This window comes from Bufo gargarizans, chromosome 5, assembly GCF_014858855.1.
Source record: "Bufo gargarizans isolate SCDJY-AF-19 chromosome 5, ASM1485885v1, whole genome shotgun sequence".
Classification (NCBI taxonomy): Eukaryota; Metazoa; Chordata; class Amphibia; order Anura; family Bufonidae; genus Bufo; species Bufo gargarizans.
The window spans coordinates 309,536,321-309,561,218 of record NC_058084.1 but is presented as its reverse complement, the minus strand read 5'-3'; positions in this window follow the sequence as shown (position 1 = coordinate 309,561,218).

The window sequence follows — 24,898 nt, the reverse complement described above, 5'->3', positions numbered from 1 at the left end:
ATATATTCCCCACCTCTTTTCTTAAAAAAACAGCATTGCGGTAGTGATGCGTCTTTAATGCGATTTGTTCAGCATACATGCATTTTTTGGAGGATAGTTGCCAAATATAATAGCAATAACAGCCTATGTTTTTGAATCACTTTCCCACTTTTACATTTAAAGATAGTCATATACAGGGAGTGCAGAATTATTAGGCAAATGAGTATTTTAACCACATGATCCTCTTTATGCATGTTGTATATCCAAGCTGTATAGGCTCGAAAGCCTACTACCAATTAAGCATATTAGGTGATGTGCATCTCTTTAATGAGAAGGGGTGTGGTCTAATGACATCAACACCCTATATCAGGTGTGCATAATTATTAGGCAACTTCCTTTCCTTTGGCAAAATGGGTCAAAAGAAGGACTTGACAGGCTCAGAAAAGTCAAAAATAGTGACATATCTTGCAGAGGGATGCAGCACTCTTAAAATTGCAAAGCTTCTGAAGCGTGATCATCGAACAATCAAGCGTTTCATTCAAAATAGTCAACTTGGGTCGCAAGAAGCGTGTAGAAAAACCAAGGCGCAAAATAACTGCCCATGAACTGAGAAAAGTCAAGCGTGCAGCTGCCAAGATGCCACTTGCCACCAGTTTGGCCATATTTCAGAGCTGCAACATCACTGGAGTGCCCAAAAGCACAAGGTGTGCAATACTCAGAGACATGGCCAAGGTAAGAAAGGCTGAAAGACGACCACCACTGAACAAGACACACAAGCTGAAACGTCAAGACTGGGCCAACAAATATCTCAAGACTGATTTTTCTAAGGTTTTATGGACTGATGAAATGAGAGTGAGTCTTGATGGGCCAGATGGATGGGCCCGTGGCTGGATTGGTAAAGGGCAGAGAGCTCCAGTCCGACTCAGATGCCAGCAAGGTGGAGGTGGAGTACTGGTTTGGGCTGGTATCATCAAAGATGAGCTTGTGGGGCCTTTTCGGGTTGAGGATGGAGTCAAGCTCAACTCCCAGTCCTACTGCCAGTTTCTGGAAGACACCTTCTTCAAGCAGTGGTACAGGAAGAAGTCTGCATCCTTCAAGAAAAACATGATTTTCATGCAGGACAATGCTCCATCACACGCATCCAAGTACTCCACAGCGTGGCTGGCAAGAAAGGGTATAAAAGAAGAAAATCTAATGACATGGCCTCCTTGTTCACCTGATCTGAACCCCATTGAGAACCTGTGGTCCATCATCAAATGTGAGATTTACAAGGAGGGAAAACAGTACACCTCTCTGAACAGTGTCTGGGAGGCTGTGGTTGCTGCTGCACGCAATGTTGATGGTGAACAGATCAAAACACTGACAGAATCCATGGATGGCAGGCTTTTGAGTGTCCTTGCAAAGAAAGGTGGCTATATTGGTCACTGATTTGTTTTTGTTTTGTTTTTGAATGTCAGAAATGTATATTTGTGAATGTTGAGATGTTATATTGGTTTCACTGGTAAAAATAAATAATTTGAAATGGGTATATATTAGTTTTTTGTTAAGTTGCCTAATAATTATGCACAGTAATAGTCACCTGCACACACAGATATCCTCCTAAAATAGCTAAAACTAAAAACAAACTAAAAACTACTTCCAAAAATATTAAGATTTGATATTAATGAGTTGTTTGGGTTCATTGAGAACATGGTTGTTGTTCAATAATAAAATTAATCCTCAAAAATACAACTTGCCTAATAATTCTGCACTCCCTGTATGTGTATTAAAATATATATTATATTATATAATAAACATAATACTGGATAATATAAAATACATTAAGATAAAATGTAATATATAAAATGAATAAATCGATAAATAAATGCACATATATTGCACAAGCTGTAAACATTTCTAAATATAAAATTTCAAATGAGTAGTGGTATAAGATGGAACATCAGGTAAAGTGTTTGAAGAGCAAAGGGGGGGGGGGGGACATCACCAAGGGGACATCCCAGTGCTGAAGAACAGCCAGACATGGGATATCCCATCGGCAAGGGGCATCCCCCCAATAAACACCTTTTTCTTTTTTTTCACAGAAATACCAAAATGTCCAATTCGGCTTTTAACCCTGCAGGCCAAAGTCAAAAATTCGTCTCGACTCCCTCCTTGACATTTTTGCAATATAATTGCCTCCCCTCCAGTGTCTATCCACCTTCTCCAGTGCCACAAATGCCAAACCACATGGATTCTGGTTGTGGAACTCTTTAAAGTGTCTAGATAAAGGATGAGTTGTCATTCCTTTTTTTATATTATTGATGTGTTCGGTCAAGGTACCTTCAAGAGTCGCTTTGTTCTGCCGATGTACTGTTTTTGGCATGGGCACTGGATGATGTAGATGACACCGGAGGAGTTGCAAGTAAGGCATTCCTTGATATCAAAGACAAATTGATTCTGTGTAGACGCAAACCTCTCAATCTTCTTTGTGGGGGTAGTATTCCTACAACCAGCACACCTACCACATCTGTAAAAACCCTTAATTTGTTCCCAATTTTGCAATGAGACAGTTTTTTTCTGATAGTTTTTTACTGTAGGTGCTAAATTGGGTGCCTTTGTAAATGTTATGAGGGGAGATGTGTTCAATAGAGGTCCTATAGTCTTATCCTTTAAAACAAATTGCCAATGTCGATTAATAATATGTCGTATTTGTTTTGACTGTACACTATATGGTAAAATCATTCTTAATTCCACTTCTGTTAATTTCTTTTCACTAGGTATAGGTGTTGGTGTGAAAAAGGATTGCCTCTCCATCTCTCTCACCATCTCCAATGCGCTGTCTAAAATATTCTCCGGGTAGCTTTTACATTTGAATTGGTCTTTCATCCTTATAGCTTCCTCCTTAAAGGTTACATTTAATTTGATGAAACTGACCGACCGGGATGTTAAACAACCACCTTGGAAGGTGACAGCTCGTAAAAAGCATGAAACTATTCTTTGCCGTTGACTTCTGATAGGTGTTACACACAAATTTTTCTTCCTCTATTTTAATTTGTATATCCAGGAATTCAGATATTGTCCCAAAATTTCAGGTGAGACTCCCTACTGTTCCAAATGAACAGGACGTCATCTAGTTAACGTCTCCATAGGACCAGGTCCGTCCCCAGTTTGAGAGTGATGTTGGAATGTTCCCATTGGGCCAAATAAAGATTAGCATAACTGGGGGAGAACCTGGTCCCATGGCGGTCCCACGCTGTTGTAAATAATAATCACCCTCAAAGTAAAAATAGTTATGATCTAGAATATACCTGGTTCCTTCTACCAAGAAATCAATATGTTTTCCACAGAGTTCGCTGTTCATCTCGAGTTGTGTTTTCATTGCAGACATGCCCCGTTCATGTTCAATCACGGTATAGAGGGACTGAACATCCAAAGTACACATAATCCAATGGGGTTGGACGGTCAGGTCCTCCAATGTCTGGATAATATGTGTGGTGTCTCTTATGTAAGATTTGATGTGTTTTACCACTGGTTGTAGGTGGGTGTCTTTGTATTGGGATAGATTAGAACTCAAGGAACCTAATCCTGAAATAATAGGACGTCCAGGGGGATAATACAAATCCTTATGAATCTTGGGCAAGCAGTAGAATGCTGGTGATCTAAACTCCATGCCCAAGATGAACATATATTCCTGTTTAGACAGGATCCCTTGTTTCAGACCCCTATCACAGTAGTTGGTCAATTCTCTGCTAAATTCGTCCATGGGGTCTCCCTTTAATTTTAGGTAGGTGGTCTTATCTGAGAGTTTTCTTAGACACTCACGATTATAATGTTGAGTATCCAGGACAACTATAGCGCCACCTTTATTTGCGGGCCGTATGGTAATATTGTCCTGTTGTTGTATTTGTTTTATTGCTTGAATTTCACTACATGACAAGTTTACTTTATATATTCTTTTATCGTTAATTGTTCGTAGGTAATTTTCTACACATCTTTGGGATGTCCCCTTGGTGATGGGCACCCCCCCCCTTTGCTCTTCAAACACTTCACCTGATGCTCCATCTTATACCTTAACTCATTTGAAGTTTTATATTTCGAAATGTTTACAGCTTGCGTAATATACAGAAAATGAAAAACAAAAAAATTAGTGGCAATTCTGGAGGAGCTGCTCAGCCCATGACACTGTAGCGTGTCTTTAGTTAGGGGAGCAGCCCGACCGCATGTGGACCGCAGTAATCGACTAACCCCAGCAAAATATGCATACAATGGAGGATATCGACGCGGTCCACATGCACCACAAGAGCAAACTACACAGAATGTAGCAATCATAGAGAACACACAGAGAGAATGCACCAAACAGATATAACACTGACTATGCTGGCAAGACATAAGTAAAGGTATTAAAAGCTGAGACTTTTGCCAATATGTTCCAGTCATGGAGATATCGGAGCCCACATGCACCACGTCACGGTTTCTCAGCATGGCAAGAGGTCCTAACCACTGCTCTGACTATGGTGTGAACACGGTCTGGGGATGATATAATTCAGCTCACAGCCAAGCTCCCCACAATTGCCCAGCATAAATGCTGTGGTTGTACAATGTGGATGAAGCCAGGCCGTGAGCCACACCCACACCAGACCATGTGAGGGAGGTTACCAGGTGCAAAAAAGTGCTAGAGTGCCAAATAAAGGCATTTGTACAAAAAGCATCTCACTTTATAAATAAGCGTAGTATTAGCACTATAACATTTTTGTGACTGGCATTATTGTACTTTATCTGGTTTCCAGAGTGCTGTTGCATAGTCTTTTTTCTCTCTGTTCTGAGGACGTCATAAATATTAATAACTTGGAAAACACTTTTAATATAATATAAATACTTACTATTGTTATTGAATTTAATAGTGTGATGCAATACAAATATAACAGTATATATCATTTTTTAAAATTTATATGGAACAATATGTGCAAGCTTAAGTATAGTGTTGATCACGAATATTCAAATTTTTATCGTAAATATAGGTACTTCGAAAATTCGCGAATATTTCGAATAGTTATATATATTCGTAATTTCGAATATTCACTTTTAAATCAGTACACATGATCCCTCCCTGCTTCTAGCTTGTGGGCCAATAAGAAGGCTGCAATATACTTGACTTTAGGAGTAGTAGTGTTTGCGAATTTTGCTCTATATTCGGTTTTTTTTATATTCGCTATATTGCTATATATTCTTGTTTTAGAATATTACGAATATTCGAAAAAACTAAGTTATAGCAATATAGCCAGTTTTTGAAAAAAAACAAATACAGAGCAATTTAGGTAATATAGTGCTATAATCTTTTTTTTATAGTTGTAATTTTTTTCTAATTTGAACTTCAGATGAGAAAAGAATTACAACTATTAGACAAAGAAGATTATAGCACTATATTAGCTAAATTGCGCTATATTCTTTTTTTCGAATATTCGCTATACTGCTATATATTCTTGTTTTAGAATATTACGAATATTCAAAAAAACTAAGTTATAGCAATATAGCGAATATTCGAAAAAAAAATTATATAGAGCAATTTAGCTAATATAGTGCTATAATCTTCTTTGTATAATAGTTGAAAAATTTGCAATTAAAAATTTGAATCCGAAATTCGAATTACGAAAATTCGCATATTACACAATCATTACCTTGCCGATTTTTCAAGTAAAAAAATTCTTAGAATATAACGAATATTCGAATTTGTGAATATTCAACGAATATTCTACAAAATATTAGCGAAATATCGCGAATTCGAATATGACCCCTGCCGCTCATCACTACTTAAGAAGAGAACAATGTAATGTTCACAATAATAGTGACGGCGTATAATATGACTAAATATGTTCATGATACAGTACTTTATTTTTGTTGTGCAAACATCTTTTGGCAAACTGCCATACTTGGCCCTATCATATTTCTGTTCTCCCTATTTTGTTTTTGAAGAACGAAGGACAACCTGGAGGAGGAGATTGAAGAGGCAGAAAAGCAGAAGTCTTTAGTATGTGAGGAGGAGGTTCTCCATTCCCAGTCTCCACAAGATATAGCTAAAGCTGGACATTCAAGTGTGTCCCAAGACAGCATCCCTCCTGTTGTGGAGTCGGGGCCTTCATTTCGACTGCTGTCCCGTTGGAAAGGGTCTTTGGCCTCAGCTGAGGTGTCTTTGGCCTCAGCTAGAGCCTGTCAGGAGGACCATATTGAGCTGTATTGGCGGAGTCAGGGCCCCTTATCTAAGCAAAGTGCCTCCAGAACTATACTTTTGGACACAATCTGCAATAGGTATAGTTCTGGATGCAGCCACTCTTTCTAATGATCCCACGTATGTGTTCAGAGCCCTACAGAACTGGTCCATCTATGGGAATATAAATGGCCCAGCGACAAGGCCTACTCCCCAGATTCTCATGTGACCTGCACACTACCCTCCTCCCTGGCAAACTTTTGCACCCCAGCAACACCAATATGGACAACGATATAGTGGGGAAGCAACCTTTATTCACATTGCACCCTCCTCATCTCAGGCTGGCCCATCACAACACTCTGCCCCCTCTTCTCTGGGCACTCACCAGCCCTCGCAGTTTGAAGGGAACCAAGCTACACCAGTAAGATAACACGATTTGTTTCTAATTGCACTGTCACACCAAGCTAAGGTGTTTTTTTCTTTTATTTCTGTTAAATAAATGGCTTTAATTTGTGTAATTGTTACTTTCTTGTGGAGGTCCCTATTCGAAATTCATAATGTAATGAGGAAACTTAATCTCCTGCAGCCAACAATTTAAATAAGAAAAAAAAAGGAAAATTTACTTTTAAAAAAATGTGCTACACAATATCTGCATTCAGAATATGCCTCTAATATGTCTACTAACAACAGCTAGCTATTGCTAATTGTTTTAACTGAATGAGGTTAGGATTATTAAAAAATATTCTTACTACAAAGTAATAATGAGGTGTTCCTCAGGTGAGACACAGTGACGCATGTTGGTATCCATGAAGTCAGGCCAGGCTGCAACTCTGCCAAAAGCTGATCAAAAGTAATGACCGACATGTAGAACTTCGCGGGGCATTGACTTAGGTCGGCTTACAGATTTGTAAATTACCCTTTGCAAGCCCTCTGCGAAATTATAGGTTAAACCTACATGCACTTCCTCTGCGGTTCCTCCTCCAGCATTTCTCTCCGCTCGCCAAAGTAACGGAACACCAGTCAGTACAAAAGTATATTTTCAGGAGTTGCTAAGGCAAAAGTGGACATCCTGATAAGGAAAAAAACACACACTCCACACACTAGAATATCAGGGTTGGCCAACCGGCGGCTCTCCAGCTGTTGCAAAACTACAACTCCCAGCATGCACAGACTGCCTACAGCTATCAGGCTACAGAAGGGCATGGTGGGAGTTGTAGTTTTACAACAGCTGGAGAGCCGCAAGTTGGCCATCCCTGCACTAGATAATATCCACAAAAAATGGAAACCCCCAGCAAGAACATGCTGTTTTTTTTACATGGTTTTGAAGTGAACATGTGTCTATAGTGGATGGTTAATTTTTTTTTTCCATGCGCGATTAAAACGCATGCCATTTGGATGTCATCTGCACGGGAAAAAATGCATAAACTCAACGCAATCGTATACAAAATTGAAAGCACACGCAAGCAAAATAGCGCAATTATCACTGAACGAATCCTGAACACATCCTGAGAGAATCCGTATCGTTCGTGTGAAAGAGGTTTAAAAGCACACCTGGTAGTCACCTATCCTATTACAAAACTTAAAAAAATTGTCCCTTATTGCTCTTTTCTTGCCTCCTCCACCTCCCTATGCTCTTGAACGCAATAATAGCAATAGCAAATAATGTCTTAGGCTACATGCGCACGACCACGCCATGTTTTGCAGCCCGCAAATTTTGGATCCGCAAAACACGGATGCCACCCGTGTGCATTCTGCAATTTGTGGAACGGAACGGCTGCCCATCATAGAAAGGTCTATTCTTGTCTGAAAAATGGACAAGAATAGGACATGTTCTATTTTTTTTGTGTAGTCACGGAACGGAACATACGGAGTGCTGTCAGCATCTTTTACGGCCCCATTGAAGTAAATTACTATTGTGTGCATGAGGCCTTGACTGACATGTTGTATATAGCTATGCGTAAAAGCATATTTAAGGATGTTAATGAACATCGTGTTTAAAAACACTGTGCAGTTACCTGTCCTATTGCAAAACTTCCAATGTCCCTTATTGGGGTGGTTTTTAAACACAAACTGTGTTGTGGAGAAAAAAAAACTGTAGCTTATCCAAGCCATTCTGAGACAGTTTTCTCGGGACACATTGTACTTCATGACAGTGGTATATTTGAGTCAATATATTTCACCTTTATTTTTCAAAAAATCCATATAATTTTTTGGGGCGATTGTCTTAGGCAGGGGCTCATTTTTTGCGGGATGAGATGACGATTTGATTGGTACCATTTTGCGGGACATACAACTTTATAATCATTTGGTATTACACTTTTTGTGAGGCAAGATAACAAAAGATCGCTGTTTGGCCCAGTTTTTATTTTTTTAAAGCATTCACTTGAGGGGGCATATCATGTGATGTTTTTTATAGAGCTGGTTGTTACAGACGCGGTGGTATCTAATGTGTCTATTATTTTTATTTTTGTTAAGTTTTACACAGTAAAAGCATTTTTGAAAAGAAAAATATCTTGTTTTTGTGTTTCCATTTTCTGAGAGCCATTTTTTTTAATTTTTGAGTCTTATGTACGGTCTCATTTTTTTCGGCATAAGGTGACAGATTAATTGGAACCATTTTGGGGTGCATACAACTTTTTTAATCGCTTGGTATTGCACTTTTTGTGAGGCAAGAAGACCAAAAAAATTGCAGTTTTGGCACTGTTTGTTTTTTTACGGCATTAACCTTATGGGGGGGGGGGGGGGGAAATCATGTGATATTTTTATAGAGCCAGTCGAAATGGATGCGGCGATAATTAATATGTCTACAGTACTTTTCTTTTTTTCCCCCCAATTTTATATAACTTAATTATGGGAAAAGGGTGCTTTTTTACTTGGAACTTTTAGTTTTTATTATGTAAAACTCTTTTTTTTAACTTTTATTTAACTTATTTTTTTGTCCCACTGGGACTTCAACTTTTGGGGGCCTGGTCTCCTTTGCAGTTCATTGCAATACATGTGAAATGTAATGCATAGGCTGTCACTGTATTACCATTGTAATACACTGACAGCCTTCTTGCCGGTGAGACCCAGGGGGATGGGTCTCACAGGCGATCGGGTACCCATCCCTCCACTAACCCCATACATGCTGCGGTCAGCGCTGACCACGGTATAGCAAGAGTTAAGTGCCGGCATCAGTGTTTTCAGCAGGAAAATTTATATGCGATTTGGAATGTAATTTGAAAAAGCACAGCACAGTATTCAGTAAAACAGCTATGATAATTTGTTCAATTTGGTGTGGCTCACACTATGTACAATGGAAAACGTGAGTGCAGCTCCAATTTGAGAACCCCAATCCCAACGGTTTTTGTATCAATTATAATAAACAATGGAGGGCACACCACTATCTGGATTGATTGGAACAACTCTTTAGATATAAATATAACAAATGTATTTAAAATATCAAAAACAGCATAAACATATATATCTAAAATTGACCTTAAATAAAATAAACATGTTTTATGTATTTTTCTAAACTAGTTGCGGAAATCTATGGCTACTTGTTCCAGCCTGTAGATTTCAGCCAGTAGCTAGACAATACTATTCACAGACAAAAACATTAATAGTTTGACTCCAAAGATATGGTTGGCACTTGCATATTAAAGTTCACTGGTGGTACATCTCATTGCATCTTTTTCCTTTCCATGCACTCTAATTTGACGTGTAAGTTTTCTGTTATTGCAACAATGTAATAATATCCTGTTCTTTCACTGTGTCAGTAGTAAATTCCCGCTGTATGTCGGTAATAATGTTCAACGGCGCACTCCTCTGGATACACATGTCCGGACCACGTGCCCCTAGTTTTCGTTTTCCACCAGGTTGCTGTTAATATCCTGGAAATTGTGGTGCTTGCCAAGTAGTTTTAAGTTCTAGTTGCGTGTTCTGCTGGAAAGTTGAACCAAAGAAACCACTGTACCTTTTTCACTGCAGTGCTTTTCCCATCCTTTTATTGTGGCTTCTCCGTGCTTACTATTGTTGACATATGGTGACAAAGCGCCAAACATGTTTCGGAGCTGCTGCTCCTTCTTCAGTGGCTATAAGTCCCCCTCTATAAGCTCAGCTTTTTATACTCCTTTCATTCACCTTAGGCTACTTTCACACTGGCGTTTCTGGGTCCGCTTGTGAGATCCGTTCAGGGCTCTCACAAGCGGCCCAAAACGGATCAGTTAAGCCCCAATGCATTCTGAATGGATAAGGATCCGTTCAGAATGCATCAATTTGGCTGCGTTTGGTCTCCGTTGCGTTTTTTTAGACGGTCACTAAAACGCAGCTTGCAGCGTTTTGGTGACCGTCTGACTATGCAGAGCCAAACGGATCCGTCTTGACTTACAATGCAAGTCAATGGGGATTGATGCGTTTTTCACTGACACAATATGCTGCAATTGAAAACGGACCCATCCCCCATTGACTTTCAATGTAAGTCAAGATGGATCCGTTTTAAATTGGATTTTTTTTTTTAAATGAATAATGCAAACGGATCCATTATGAACGGATACAAGCGTTTGCATTATTGGTGCGGATCCATCTGTGCAGATACAAGACGGATCCGCACCACACGCGAGTGTGAAAGTAGCCTTAATTAGGTTGGAGAGATACATCCAAAACCTGTGCATGGATCTTATACTCATGTGCATGTATTTCTAATATCATGATACTATTTCACATTTTGTTCATTCAACAGAAACATCACTCATGCAGTTAAATTCTCTTACTTTACACACATTTTCCATTTCCTGCGGTGGTGGTGGGTTTCAAACGCGTTTTTTCAATATACATGCGTTTTCTCTGTGTGCTCTCATTTATCTTTGCTGTGTATTATTTACATTTATCTGAATATATTCATCATCCTCATCATCCTGCATTTTCTTCAATACTAGTTTCTAAGGGTTTCGTTGTTCGTGATAAATAATGGTGCGTTTTTTACGCATTTTTAAAGCGTTTTTTTTTCCTACACATACGTTTTTTTCTACCACTATTTTTACATTGCCATCTAACATAAATAATAACCCAACATTGGCACTATTTACTCAAGGATAAGGTTATAGGATCATGGTTGCCAACACACCCTAAAATCACATATACTGTACCAGAGCCCCATCAATGGGCAATAAAGTCGCCCCAACAATGAAAAGTAAAACCACCTTAATTACAGATTGGGTGAATGTAAAAAAAAAAAATTTAAGTATGGAAAATGTGGCAACTGCCAAGTCACAAAAGGCCCTAGGAAGACGAATATAATATGCGCCACACAGAACAACTATAAATGGGAGATTAGGGAATTTTTTACATGTAACGCGAAGAGTGTCATCTATATGATACAGTGCCCATGCAATAGACAATATAGGGAGGACCAAACGAACCCTCAAAAAGAGAATTGCAGAGCATATACACAATATACGAAAAGGGTTAGGCTACTTTCACACCTGCGTTAGGTGCAGATCCGTCTGGTATCTGCACAGACGGATCCGCACCTATAATGCAAACGATTGTATCCGTTCAGAACGGATCTGTTTGCATTATGAAGAACAAAGTCAAAACGGATCCGTCCTGACTTGCATTGAAAGTCAATGGGGGATGGATACATTTTGTGTCAGTAAAAAAGGATCCGCTCCCATTGACTTACATTGTAAGTCAGGACGGATCCGTTTGGCTCCGCATCGTCAGGCGGACACCAAGCAGAACGGAGCCAAACTGATGCATTCTGAACGGATCCTTATCTATTCAGAATGCATTGGGGCTGAACTGATCGTTGAACTGATCCATTTTGAACCGTTTGTGAGATCCCTGAAACGGATCTCACAAACGGACTTCAAAACGCCAGTGTGAAAGTAGCCTTAGAGACACACACTCTCTCTAAACATTTTAAAGTTCATCATTGTAAAAACCCTAGTGTATGCTCTTCATGGCAATTGAAAGTATTTAGTATAAATGGAGAGGGGGTGACCATATAGCCTGTATGTCTCGGGCAGAATTGAGGCGTATTTTGGACTTCGAAATGTTAACTTCACAAGGCCTCAATGCAGACATGGCGTTATTTGGCTTCTGAAAGTAATAAGAAAATTAATGGGGGGGGGCAGGTTCTAATGTGAAATCGGAACGCGGTATTAATCGGCGTCCTGCCTTCCCCTTGGATCCGGACCCCTCCCCTATCTACAAGCAAAGGTGACCATATATTAGTCCCTTATGTACCAATGAATTACTAGACATCTTATAATAAATGAAAAGAAGAAATAATAGAGAGACAACTAATATATCTAGATAAAGTAGTAGAAATCCTTAAATAAAAGAGTTGGATATATTTTGATTTATAGAAAAACATGTCAAAGAGGCAGCATTCATTTTTTTTATTTATCATGAACAATGAAACCCTTAAAACTAGTATTGAACAAAATGCAGTATAAGTGTAAGGCCGATTCATTGGCCTGTATTTGTGGGAGGGGCTTGGCCACCTACTTCAACGGCCGGCGCCCTCCCACAAACGTACGTAGTGCAGAGTCCTTGGAAGCGTGCGCTCGTACCTGGCAGTCGTTTGGTGGATTGGGTAAGTGCAGGCAGCAGTGCGGTGGTCGGCCCTTTGGTACGTAGGGGCCGCCATACGCTGCGTCTCGTTCACCCCTCCTGCCGCGTTCCACATGCGGCACCTTGTCAGCCGCCGGGGGGAGGGGGGGGAATGGAGCCACGCTTACGGCACCCCCCTCCTTCGCCGCCCAGGCTCACGCTCGGCACCGCTCTCTGGCAGGGGGCGGAGCCAGTGGTCACATGAGGGCCAATTCCCCGCCCGCTCCCGCCCCCCTCTTCTCGGCCGGTACACAGCCTGCGCTGCCTCGCTCCCTCACCTAGTGGGCAGCGCAGACAGCTGTGGAGCGCCGACACACACAATTGCCAGGGGGCGCATTTTCTCCCCACGCGGTGGGGATGCCCAGCCGGCGGGGGGCGGCCCCTCGTGGAGCAGGGGGGCACCCCTGCACTGGGCACCCCATCAGGGAGTGGTGCGCCCCCCACGTGGCACGTCTCACACAAAAGGGGGGAGGCACGTCTGATTAGGCCTCCCCCCTATGCCAGGGGGCAACTCCGTTTCCCCACGCGGTGGAGGTGCCCAGCCGGCGGGAGGCGGCCCCCCATGGAGTAAGGGGGGCACCCCCGCACTGGGCGCCCCATCAGGGACCGGTGAGGCCCCCCACGCGGCACGCTTAGCCTCGGCAAGATGGGGCCCTCGTCGCCAGGGGCCCCCCTGGGCCGACCTCATGCCTGAGGGCTGCGCTGCTCCCCACGCGGCAGAAGTGCTCAGCCGGCGGACGGCGCCACCCAGGGACAGAGAGGGCCCCGCACTGAGCACCCTGTCAGGGACATGCGTCAGCTCTCCACGTGGCACTCGTCTCATGTTTGCGGGGGTTGCCAGCCGTTGCCAATATCCATCCCCACGTGGTTTATGGTACCAGGGAACTCCGCGTTCCCCACGCGGTTACCATGGAACACGGCGGTGCAGGCAACGGCTCGCTCCCCGCTCACGTAAAGTCTGGCACGGGCCGCCGTGCCGCCTAGATAGGTAGGGGTTTTTTCCATCATCAACGCAAAAAAAAAAAAAAAACACACCTTCTCCCATCAGTCACCATACCTCCCCTCACGTACACGTCCTGGCATCAAGCCTCACGCATTGACTGGTTCTTTTGCATTTGTTCCGTTGTTGTTTTCCAGGTTCTGTACAGTGGTTAGTCTGAGAGAAGTTGGTGGGATCTCAATTGATTTTTCCTTGGCTACCAAGGTAGTGAGGTACACGTCGGGGGATGGGAAGTGCTTGGCCTCAGGCCGGGGTCTCATGTGTTTTTTTGTCAACGTACAGGTCATTTTTCATTTCATTTCACTTCCGTGAAGTCAGTACATAGGGATTCTCAGTTGGTAAGTACGTCGGGTCTCCTTGCATGGACTCCCGGGTGGCGGTTCCTGGCCATTCCTTCATGGCTCTTCTGGTTCAGTGTGCATACCTCACGGCAATTGTTCACTTTTCTGTACGTGGTTAGACAGCTGCACGGGTGCCGGCGACCATCAGGCTAGTCGGTCATGTTACGTTACTCTTTCCACAGCCGCTATGTCACGTGCTTCGGACATTGTAGACGCGTCGGTGGACGAGGTCGTGGCACAGGCATCCGAGAGGGGCAGCACACCGTCCCTACGTGCTTGGACAATTCCTAGGCTGATGGCGGAGTTGACAAAGCGGGGCGTCCCTTTCCCGGCAACCGCTAGGAAAGCTGAACTGTATCGGCTGTGGAGAGACTCCCTGGCATCCAGCGCCAATGATCCCCCTGCAACTACGATGCAAACATCGCTAACGCAAATACACGTCATGCTAAACAGTTTGACGTCGGCCGTCACATCCATGCAGGCGAGGTTGGAGTCCATCGAGGCTCGCAGCACAGTTGCACCAGTTTCCTCCCTCGAGGTTCCGGTCGCCTCCACCTCCGCCATAGCAGACATTCGTTCTGCCCAGTCCGTCCCTAACGTGACTCCCTCCCACTATGTCCCGCTCAACATCAGGAAGGACATCCTGGAGGGTAGGGATGTCAATCTTGCGTCTCTACTGATAGCATCTAGGGACCTCTCTGATAATAGGGTTATAGCTTGTGGAGAAGTGTCAGTGGTATTAAGGAGCCGCGACCACCGGCTCAACCGCAAATTGTCCATCCCGGAATTCGTTATGGCATTTAGTCTTTTCAGGGATGTCATTTGCACTGCCAGGCCGGACAGGAGGGAGGAACTAGACCATTATCTCTTCAGGGTCACAGAGTTGGGTCATAGGTACGGAGGAACCGCGTTCTACGACTACCACTGCTCATTTGCAGCTAAGGCGGCAGCGGCTCTCTCCCAGTTTCAGCACGTCACTGACTGGTCCAACCTGGACACTGAGCTTTTCTGCAGACACTTTGCAGGTCTGAAGGCTCCCTCCTGTTCCGCCTGTCAATCTATCTTCCACTCGGTTGAGTGGTGCGACAAGTCCGCCGTCAGCACGGCGTCCTACCCCTCCAGCTCGGCAGCTGGTCCTCTTGAGGTCTTCAGGCCCCCCAGCTCAGTAGACAAGCTGGGCCGGCCCATCATTCAGCTTGGTAGGGCACAGATATGCAACAACTTTAATTACGCCTCTTGTAATTTTGGGCAGTGCCGGTTGTTGCATATCTGTACCAATTGTTTCAGGGCCCACCCCCGAGTAGCTTGCTCATTAAAATCCGTAAAAAGCTACATGAGTGTGGTCAATATCAGCCGTCTACAAGAATTCTTGCAAGGCCACCACAACCCTGGGTTTGTTCAGTTCCTGGTGACAGGATTTCACGAGGGTTTCCACACGGGACTGATCACGACTCCAGAGTCCACACACGAGTGCAAAAATCTTCAGTCAGCCGAAAGAAATCCCGCCTCGGTAGACGCACTCATAGAAGCCGAGTTGAGCAAGGGGTTCTTAATCGGTCCCTTTGGTGTGCCCCCTTTTCAACGCTGGAGAGTCAGTCCCGTGGGGGTAGTCACAGGCAAGTTCAGCGGGAAGGAGAGACTCATCATCGACTTATCGGCCCCACACGGCTCCCAGGTCCCCAGTCTCAACTCCCTCATTCCTTCGGAGGAAGTGGGCATGAGATATGCCTCAATAGACCAGGCTATCGCTATCATCATGAAAACGGGCCCAGGGTCCTGGCTGTCCAAAGCCGACATATCGGATGCCTTCAAGTTGCTTCCCATCATGCCAGCCCTCTGGCAGTGGCACGGCATCAAGTGGAAAGGCCTGTACTACTTCTCCACTAAGCTCACCTTCGGTTCCAAGAGTAGCCCCTGGCTCTTCGATCAGTTGGCTCAGGCACTCCACTGGATCCTGGAACACGTAGTCCTCTGTGAATTTGTCATCCACTACCTGGATGACTTCCTGCTGATTGAGAGGCCAGGGGCACTCCCCCTAGGGCTGGGCAAGTTACTCAGGTGCTTTTCCCAATTAGATGTCCCGGTGTCCCCCAAGAAAGTAGAAGGCCCGGCCACAGTCATCACCTTTCTTGGCATCGAGTTAGATTCCCAGCGCATGCTAGCTAGATTGCCGGAGGACAAGTTAACAAGGATTAGAGGAGTCATTCACAGGTTCGCAGTCACGACCGTGGTCACTAAGGCGGACCTTCAGTCTCTTCTGGGCATGTTGAACTTCGCCATGCGCATCATCCCACAGGGCAGAGCTTTCATATCCCGCCTACTCGCGCTCTTGAGTTCCGCCCCAGAACAGGACAGCCCGGTGTGCTTGGACAGTCTAGCCCTAGCGGACCTCCACATGTGGGATCATTTCCTGAGCCACTGGAACGGGGTCTCCTTGTTTGTACCCGAGCTGTCGTGTCAGTCACCTACAGTCTTTTCAGATGCAGCTGCGGGCTCAGGGTTTGCCGCCATTTTCGGCACCCACTGGGTGGCAGACGCATGGCCTGCCGAGGTGGGACAAATCCCAGGCTTCCTCCAGACCTCGGCGCTGTTCGAGCTGTACCCCATTGTGGTAGCCGCCCACATTTGGGGCAAGGTTTGGGTACGTCAGTCTGTTCTGTTCGTGACTGACAACACAGCCGTAGTGGACATTCTCAATAGCGGACTGTCGAAATCTAGCCAAGTCATGTGTTTTCTCAGACGGCTAGTGCAGCTCTCCCTGCAGCACCACTTTCATATATTTAGTGCGCACGTGCCAGGGGCGCAGAACGGGGCTGCTGACGCCTTGTCGAGGGCTAACTTCTCCCGTTTCTTCCAGATAATGCCAGAGGCAGATGCGACAGGCGCCACCATCCCTCCTCTCGAGTCCTTAAGGCTAGTGTAGCCGACCACCTTGGGACGGCCCACGCTCTAATACGCCATTCCCTCTCGCCTAACACGACCAGGGCGTACAACACCGGGTGGAAGACGTTCTGCAAGTTTCGAGGAGAATGTCCTCAGGAGGACTCCAGTTTTCCAGAGTACATCTTGGCGTTCATCGGGTATTGCCACTCTGTACGCAAGCTCTCCCACGCTACAGTGAGGTCATACCTGGCGGGAGTGCAACACTTTCTCTCTCTTGGCCACCCCGAGCTAGCATCAGTGTTCACCTTACACACTGTCAAAGCCGCCCTCAAGGGTTTGAGCAAGTGCGGGCCTCAAAGCCAAGTACGCAGGCAGCCGGTCACCGGCCCTCTTTTCCGCAAACTGTCTGATGCCTTGGACGGTAATCCTTTCGGGGTTTTGGCCAGCCTGGTACTTAAATCCGCCATCTACTTGGCCTTCTACGGCTTCCTGAGACCTGGGGAGTTCACCTGTTCACCAGGCAGCGACAATTTCCTCACGGTCAGCCAACTGGTCCAGAACTCCGACGGGTTCACTTTGCTCCTCAAGACGTCTAAGACCTCCCAGTGCGGACCCCCTGTCCAGATATCCTACTTTCCCACAGCACATCAATGGTGTCCCGTCACGGTGCTTCGTCGGTTGCGGTCCGCCTTGTCCGGGGCCGGGCCGAACAGTCCTCTGTTACCCTTCGGGGTGGTGCCGCTCACCACCCAGCAGTTCATATCCCACGTCAGGTCACTAGTGGCCAGCACGGGTGGCGACCCTGCCACCATTTCGGGTCATTCGTTCCGCATAGGCGCGGCATCCGCGGCCTCCAAGAACCGAGTGCCTGCACATGTCATACAGAGACTGGGGCGTTGGCACTCGTCTTGTTTCAACCGCTACATACCACACCCTGAAACCGAAATGTCGGCAGCCTTTCAAACTTTAGCTTTGTAACATCTTTGCAATAAAACACTTCTGCCTACCAGTATGTCTTTTGCCCTCTTTCAGGCGTCCCTCCACGACACGGTCACGGCACAACTCTGACCGCTTAGGGGTAGGGTAACTCAGGTAGGACAGACACGTACTTGGTTGCCACGACCACAAGTGTAAGGCTGATTCATTGGCCTGTATTTGTGGGAGGGGCTTGGCCACCTACTTCAACGGCCGGCGCCCTCCCACAAACGTACGTAGTGCAGAGTCCTCCCTCCCACCCACCCTTTTCTCCTGTTACTCTCAAAGGGGATGCCCTCTGTGGCGAAACCAACCTCGCCACTGGGTTTTGGAGAGGGCTGTTTAAAAGCCTCTTGCCTCAGGATTATGGCCCATAGTAACTTTAAAGGAGAAGACAGACCGGCCGCACAGCTTAAATCTGTCTGTAGAATTGTATTTTATGTTATTATGCGTTCGGTTAAATTGTATGTTATGTGAGGGCACCCAGATAGCTAATATTATTGTATTTGTGTATTCTGAGTGCCATTCACCTAATGATATGCACTCAGACTTGAGCTATCTGGGGATATGTTAAATGTCTGTGTTTGCTGTGGGGGTGTGCCATTGTGTGTTTGGGTGGTGATTCCTGTCCTGTTGTCTCCACATGTGTATTGGTGATCTCCCCTTTGTCCTAAAACATAATTGGATTGTCTTCGGTCGTCTCCGGGACAGAGGGGAGGAAACCATGATGCATTGTGGGGATATGTTGTATCTGCAACAAACTGTAATAAAAACCAGGCTGGGTGTGCCAGCACTTCAGAGCACTGCTTGACCCTCAACACGGAGCCTTGTCTCGTTATTGGGGGGATTCCCTGTATGCTGTTAGAGACTGATTGCCAGGAGTGTAAGCTGACTGAATGCTTTTCCTGTTCGTCTGCTGACAGCTATTTGCGAGGTTCCAGTTTGGAGTGCTATTTTGTATCCAGTTCGGGAGGTTGGTGTTCTGCAGTAGCTGTGCCTGTCTCTCGGAAAGGGGCATATCGCCTAAACGGATTTTAGCCCCTTGTCTGCTGAAGCGGTGCCGTTACATTGGTGGCAAGCAGCGGGATCGTTCCTACAGCCAGAAGGACAGCTACAGGAGACACCATTTCTGTGGATTCTACAATTTAAGGGCAACGCATGTCCCAGTACAGCGACCCTAAAAGCACCAGGATGGAACCAGCAGTGTTATACGAGGAGGAGGACCTGGATGGCCGGGATGCATTAAGGAAAGGCATCTGGTACCAGGCCCTGGATAATGTACAATACCAGCGAGGTGAGAGTCTCCCCAGTGAAGAGCAGCGGTTGCAGAAGCAAGTGGCCCTGCGGATGTCCTTCCTGGGAGAGCAGCCCCTGGAGGAATGGGTGAAGGAACTAGAGCACCGGGTATGGCAGGAGCTATGGCTGGAGAATGCCTACCAGGCGCTTTGGTGGTATGTGGCACAGTTTATACCCTGGACAGCTGAGCATGACAAGCCAGAGGGAGAGGAGTTTGATGGTCCTGGCTTGTTATGGGAGTCCTTTGCAGAGCCTGACTTCAGGAGCCCTGCACAGTCCAGACTTCAGGACATTTTCTATGAGAGGGAGGCTAGGCATGAGTGGGATGACCCCCATGAGGTAGAGCAAGACCTGGCTCACCTAGCAACCCTGGAGTGGGAACTGGAGCAGGACTACCGAGATCTCTTCCACTCCATTGGGAAGGCTCAGCAGGACAGCAAGAAGTCAGACCCAGGTCCAGAGCCCTTCAGCTGGGAGGATATTGTTGATGTTTACTGGGAAGAACCCCAGGTGGCCGGTGGAGATGGGACCGAGGTCTCTCCACTGGTCCTGCAGGGAATTGGGAGCCTAGTCTCCATTTCCCAGCGGCAGTGTGAAGTGCAGGGAGAGGAGAGCAGCGTCCTCCCTCCCCAGCGGCAGGCTGAGTTACAGGGGGCAGAGGTAGTTGTTCCTGCCCCCCAGCAGCAGAGTGATATGCCGGGAAGGCAGTGTGAAGTGCAGGGAGATGAGAGCAGCGGCCTCCCTCCCCAGCGGCAGGCTGAGTTACAGGGGGCAGAGGTAGTTGTTCCTGCCCCCCAGCAGCAGAGTGATATGCCGGGAAGGCAGTGTGAAGTGCAGGGAGATGAGAGCAGCGGCCTCCCTCCCCAGCGGCAGGCTGAGTTACAGGGGGCAGAGGTAGTTGTTCCTGCCCCCCAGCAGCAGAGGGATATGCCGGGAAGGCAGTGTGAAATGCAGGGAGAGGAGAGCAACGTCCTCCCTCCCCAGCGGCAGGCTGAGTTACAGGGGGCAGAGGTAGTTGTTCCTGCCCTCCAGCAGCAGCATGATTTTTTGGGAATTGGGAGCCGAGTCTCCATTCCCCAGCGGCAGACGGAGTTACAGGGGGCAGAGACAGTCGGTCCTGTCCCCCAGCGGCAGAGTGTCCTACAGGGAATAGAGAGCCCAGTCTCCTTTCCCCAGCAGCAGGACACTGTATTGGGAGCGGAGGCGGTCGGTCGCCCTCCCCAGCGGCTGGAAGTATGTATGGGAGAGGAGCTCGTTACCCCCTCTTCCCAGCGGCAGATTAACGCACCAGGGGGAGACAGTAAGCCCCACAACTGTGCAGATGGGACCGTGGTCTCTGCACTTACAGCACAGGGGGCTAGGGACAGTCGGTTCTGTCCCCCAGCAACAGGGCAGTTTAGCCAAAGGGGAGACAGTCGGTTTCTCCCTCCAACAACCAGACTCCAACCAGGCTTCTTCCGTGGTAGTGATGGCACCAGGGCAGAGTCCCGCTGATCCCTGCCCACAAAGCAACCTCCACTCCAAGCCAGGGAGCAACTCAGAGACCGGGAGTACCAGCTACCAATATAACCTTGGTGGATTCACTGGACAGAGACAGCCTACTAAATTCAACAGGTCCAGTATTGGGTTGTGGGTGGGCTGCCAGACTAACTCAGGTACCGACCGGCGTGAGGTCAGGTATCTGGTTAGTCTTCCCTGGGGGGGGGAGATGTGTGGCGAAACCAACCTCGCCACTGGGTTTTGGAGAGGGCTGTTTAAAAGCCTCTTGCCTCAGGATTATGGCCCATAGTAACTTTAAAGGAGAAGACAGACCGGCCGCACAGCTTAAATCTGTCTGTAGAATTGTATTTTATGTTATTATGCGTTCGGTTAAATTGTATGTTATGTGAGGGCACCCAGATAGCTAATATTATTGTATTTGTGTATTCTGAGTGCCATTCACCTAATGATATGCACTCAGACTTGAGCTATCTGGGGATATGTTAAATGTCTGTGTTTGCTGTGGGGGTGTGCCATTGTGTGTTTGGGTGGTGATTCCTGTCCTGTTGTCTCCACATGTGTATTGGTGATCTCCCCTTTGTCCTAAAACATAATTGGATTGTCTTCGGTCGTCTCCGGGACAGAGGGGAGGAAACCATGATGCATTGTGGGGATATGTTGTATCTGCAACAAACTGTAATAAAAACCAGGCTGGGTGTGCCAGCACTTCAGACCACTGCTTAACCCTCAACACGGAGCCTTGTCTCGTTATTGGGGGGATTCCCTGTATGCTGTTGGAGACTGATTGCCAGGAGTGTAAGCTGACTGGACGCTTTTCCTGTTCGTCTGCTGACAGCTACTTGCGAGGTTCCAGTTTGGAGTGCTATTTTGTATCCAGTTCGGGAGGTTGGTGTTCTGCAGTAGCTGTGCCTGTCTCTCGGAAAGGGGCATATCGCCTAAACGGATTTTAACCCCTTGTCTGCGGAAACGGTGCCGTTACACCCTCTTTCAGGCGTCCCTCCACGACACGGTCACGGCACAACTCTGACCGCTTAGGGGTAGGGTAACTCAGGTAGGACAGACACGTACTTGGTTGCCACGACCACAAGCCATATTATGAGTAGAGATGTCGCGAACATAACATTTTCCGTTGGCGAACGCAAATTTTTGCTAATGTTTGTGAACGGGCGAACCGCCATTGACTTCAATAGGCAGGCGAATTTTAAAACCCACAGGGACTCTTTCTAGCCACAGTAGTGATGGAAAAGTTGTTTCAAGTGGACTAACGCCTGGACTGTGGCATGCCGGAGGGGGATCCATGGCAAAACTCCCATGGAAAATTACATAGTTGACGCAGAGTTGGGTTTTAATCCATAAAGGGCATAAATCACCTAACAATCCAATTTTTTTTTGAACAACGTGGTTTAAAACATCCAGTGTGTGTACAGTACAGACCAAAAGTTTGGACACACCTTCTCATTCAAAGAGTTTTCTTTATTTTTATGACTATGAAAATTGTACATTCACACTGAAGGCATCAAAACTATGAATTAACACATGTGGAATTATATACATAACAAAAAAGTGTGAAACAACTGAAAATATGTCATATTCTAGGTTCTTCAAAGTAGCCACCTTTTGCTTTGATTACTGCTTTGCACGCTCTTGGCATTATCTTGATGAGCTTCAAGAGGTAGTCACCTGAAATGGTTTTCACTTCACAGGTGTACCCTGTCAGGTTTAATAAGTGGGATTTCTTGCCTTATAAATGGGGTTGGGACCATCAGTTGCGTTGTGGAGAAGTCAGGTGGATACACAGCTGATCGTCCTACTGAATAGACTGTTAGAATTTGTATTATGGCAAGAAAAAAGCAGCTAAGTAAAGAAAAACGAGTGGCCATCCTTACTTTAAGAAATAAAGGTCGGTCAGTCAGTCCGAAAAATTGGGAAAACTTTGAAAGTGTCCCCAAGTGCAGTCACAAAAACCATCAAGCGCTACAAAGAAACTGTCTCACATGCGGACTGCCCCAGGAAAGGAAGACCAAGAGTGACCTCTGCTGCGGAGGATAAGTTAATCCGAGTCACCAGCCTCAGAAATCGCAGGTTAACAGCATCTCAGATTAGAGACCAGGTCAATGCCACACAGAGTTCTAGCAGCAGACACATCTCTAGAACAACTGTTAAGAGGAGACTATGTGAATCAGGCCTTGATGGTAGAATATCTGCTAGGAAACCACTGCTAAGGACAGGCAACAAGCAGAAGAGACTTGTTTGGGCTAAAGAACACAAGGAATGGACATTAGACCAGTGGAAATCTGTGCTTTGGTCTGATGAGTCCAAATTTGAGATCTTTGGTTCCAACCACCGTGTCTTTGTGCGAAGCAGAAAAGGTGAACGGATGGACTCTACATGCCTGGTTCCCACAGTGAAGCATGGAGGAGGAGGTGTGATGGTGTGGGGGTGCTTTGCTGGTGACACTGTTGGGGATTTATTTAAAATTGAAGGCATACTGAACCAGCATGGCTATCACAGCATCTTGCAGCGCATGCTATTCCATCCGGTTTGCGTTTAGTTGGACCTTCATTGATTTTTCAACAGGACAATGACCCTAAACACACCTCCAGGCTGTGTAAGGGCTATTTGACCATGAAGGAGAGTGATGGGGTCAGTCACCGGACCTGAACCCAATCGAGATGGTTTGGGGTGAGCTGGACCGCAGAGTGAAGGCAAAAGGGCCAACAAGTGCTAAGCATCTCTAGGAACTCCTTCAAGACTGTTGGAAGACCATTTTAGATGACTACCTCTAGAAGCTCATCAAGAGAATGCCAAGAGTGTGCAAAGCAGTAATCAAAGCAAATGGTGGCTACTTTGAAGAACCTAAAATATGACATATTTTCAGTTGTTTTACACTTTTTTGTTATGTATATAATTCCATGTGTTAATTCATAGTTTGGATGCCTTCAGTGTGAATATACAATTTTTATAGTCATAAAAATAAAGAAAACACTTTGAATGAGAAGGTGTGTCCAAACTTTTGGTCTGTACTGTATACGATCAGGTATGATGTTGTATCGCTCAGGTAGTGTAAGGGTTATGCCCGCTTCACAGACATTGACAGACCAAACTCCCCTTTTAATGCACCGCAAACAACCGCAAACAGTCCATTTGCCCAACCGCAAACTCCCCATTTGCACAAAGTTGGATACCAAGCTAGCCATGTCCAGTTGATGTCATTGAAGGTTTCTTCCTCCACCCAGCCACGTACAACACCAAGGGTCCCCGAAAGGTGAATTGATATGATTTTTCGAACGGGGAGATGGTTAAAAAAACGCTGGCTCCCTCCCCTTTGTCCGGGTACCTTCGACTGCCTTTACAGTGACAGAACAAACTCTGATACACCAAACTGAATTAATTTTAGGAACCGGGAAATTAAAAAAGAAGATTGGTCGGTCCTCCTACTCCCAAGTTGGGGCACTGTGCGTGCATGGAGCAATGTGCTGTGACACCCTATATGAATGGTGTCTTAACTAGTACTATTCCTATCAGTTTAATCCCTGTTACGTCCTCTATCCGGGGACAGGTGTTGAATTGATTAACCATTGTCGAATTAATGAACCATTACGACATCCTGAAATAATTTAGTTCTGAGCTCTGTAATTGCTTTGTATTGGAATTGATGGGGATTTTTTAAATTGTCTGCATTATTTCTAATAAACTATTAAGAGACTTTATTATTATTTTTCTTATTTTATGTATTAAAAACCCATACAACTTAAAAAAAAAGAAAATTAATGTTTTTTCTATGAAAAATTATCCAGCCGATCGCTTTTAGTCTGATCATAATGAATCAACGGCCTTATCATCTGGGGTGTGGAAACATTGCCAAGACACTCAGAGGTGATGATCGCTTTATTGTGATACGCAAGCCCCTTCACCACAACAAGGTACCGATCACGAAGGGGAATTGACACATGTATGTGCCTTTTTTTTTGTTTTGTTTTTGCTGCCACAGTGCAGCACCAGAGGCCAGAAAAATTAGGCATGTACACATGCCTGAAAAATTAGGTATTGTTGCAGCTCCGCTACGGAAAAATTGATGTTTTCCAGGCAGAAAGGTTACTAAAACATTGCGGCTTGAACCCTAGTTGGTGGCAGAGAATTCACGAA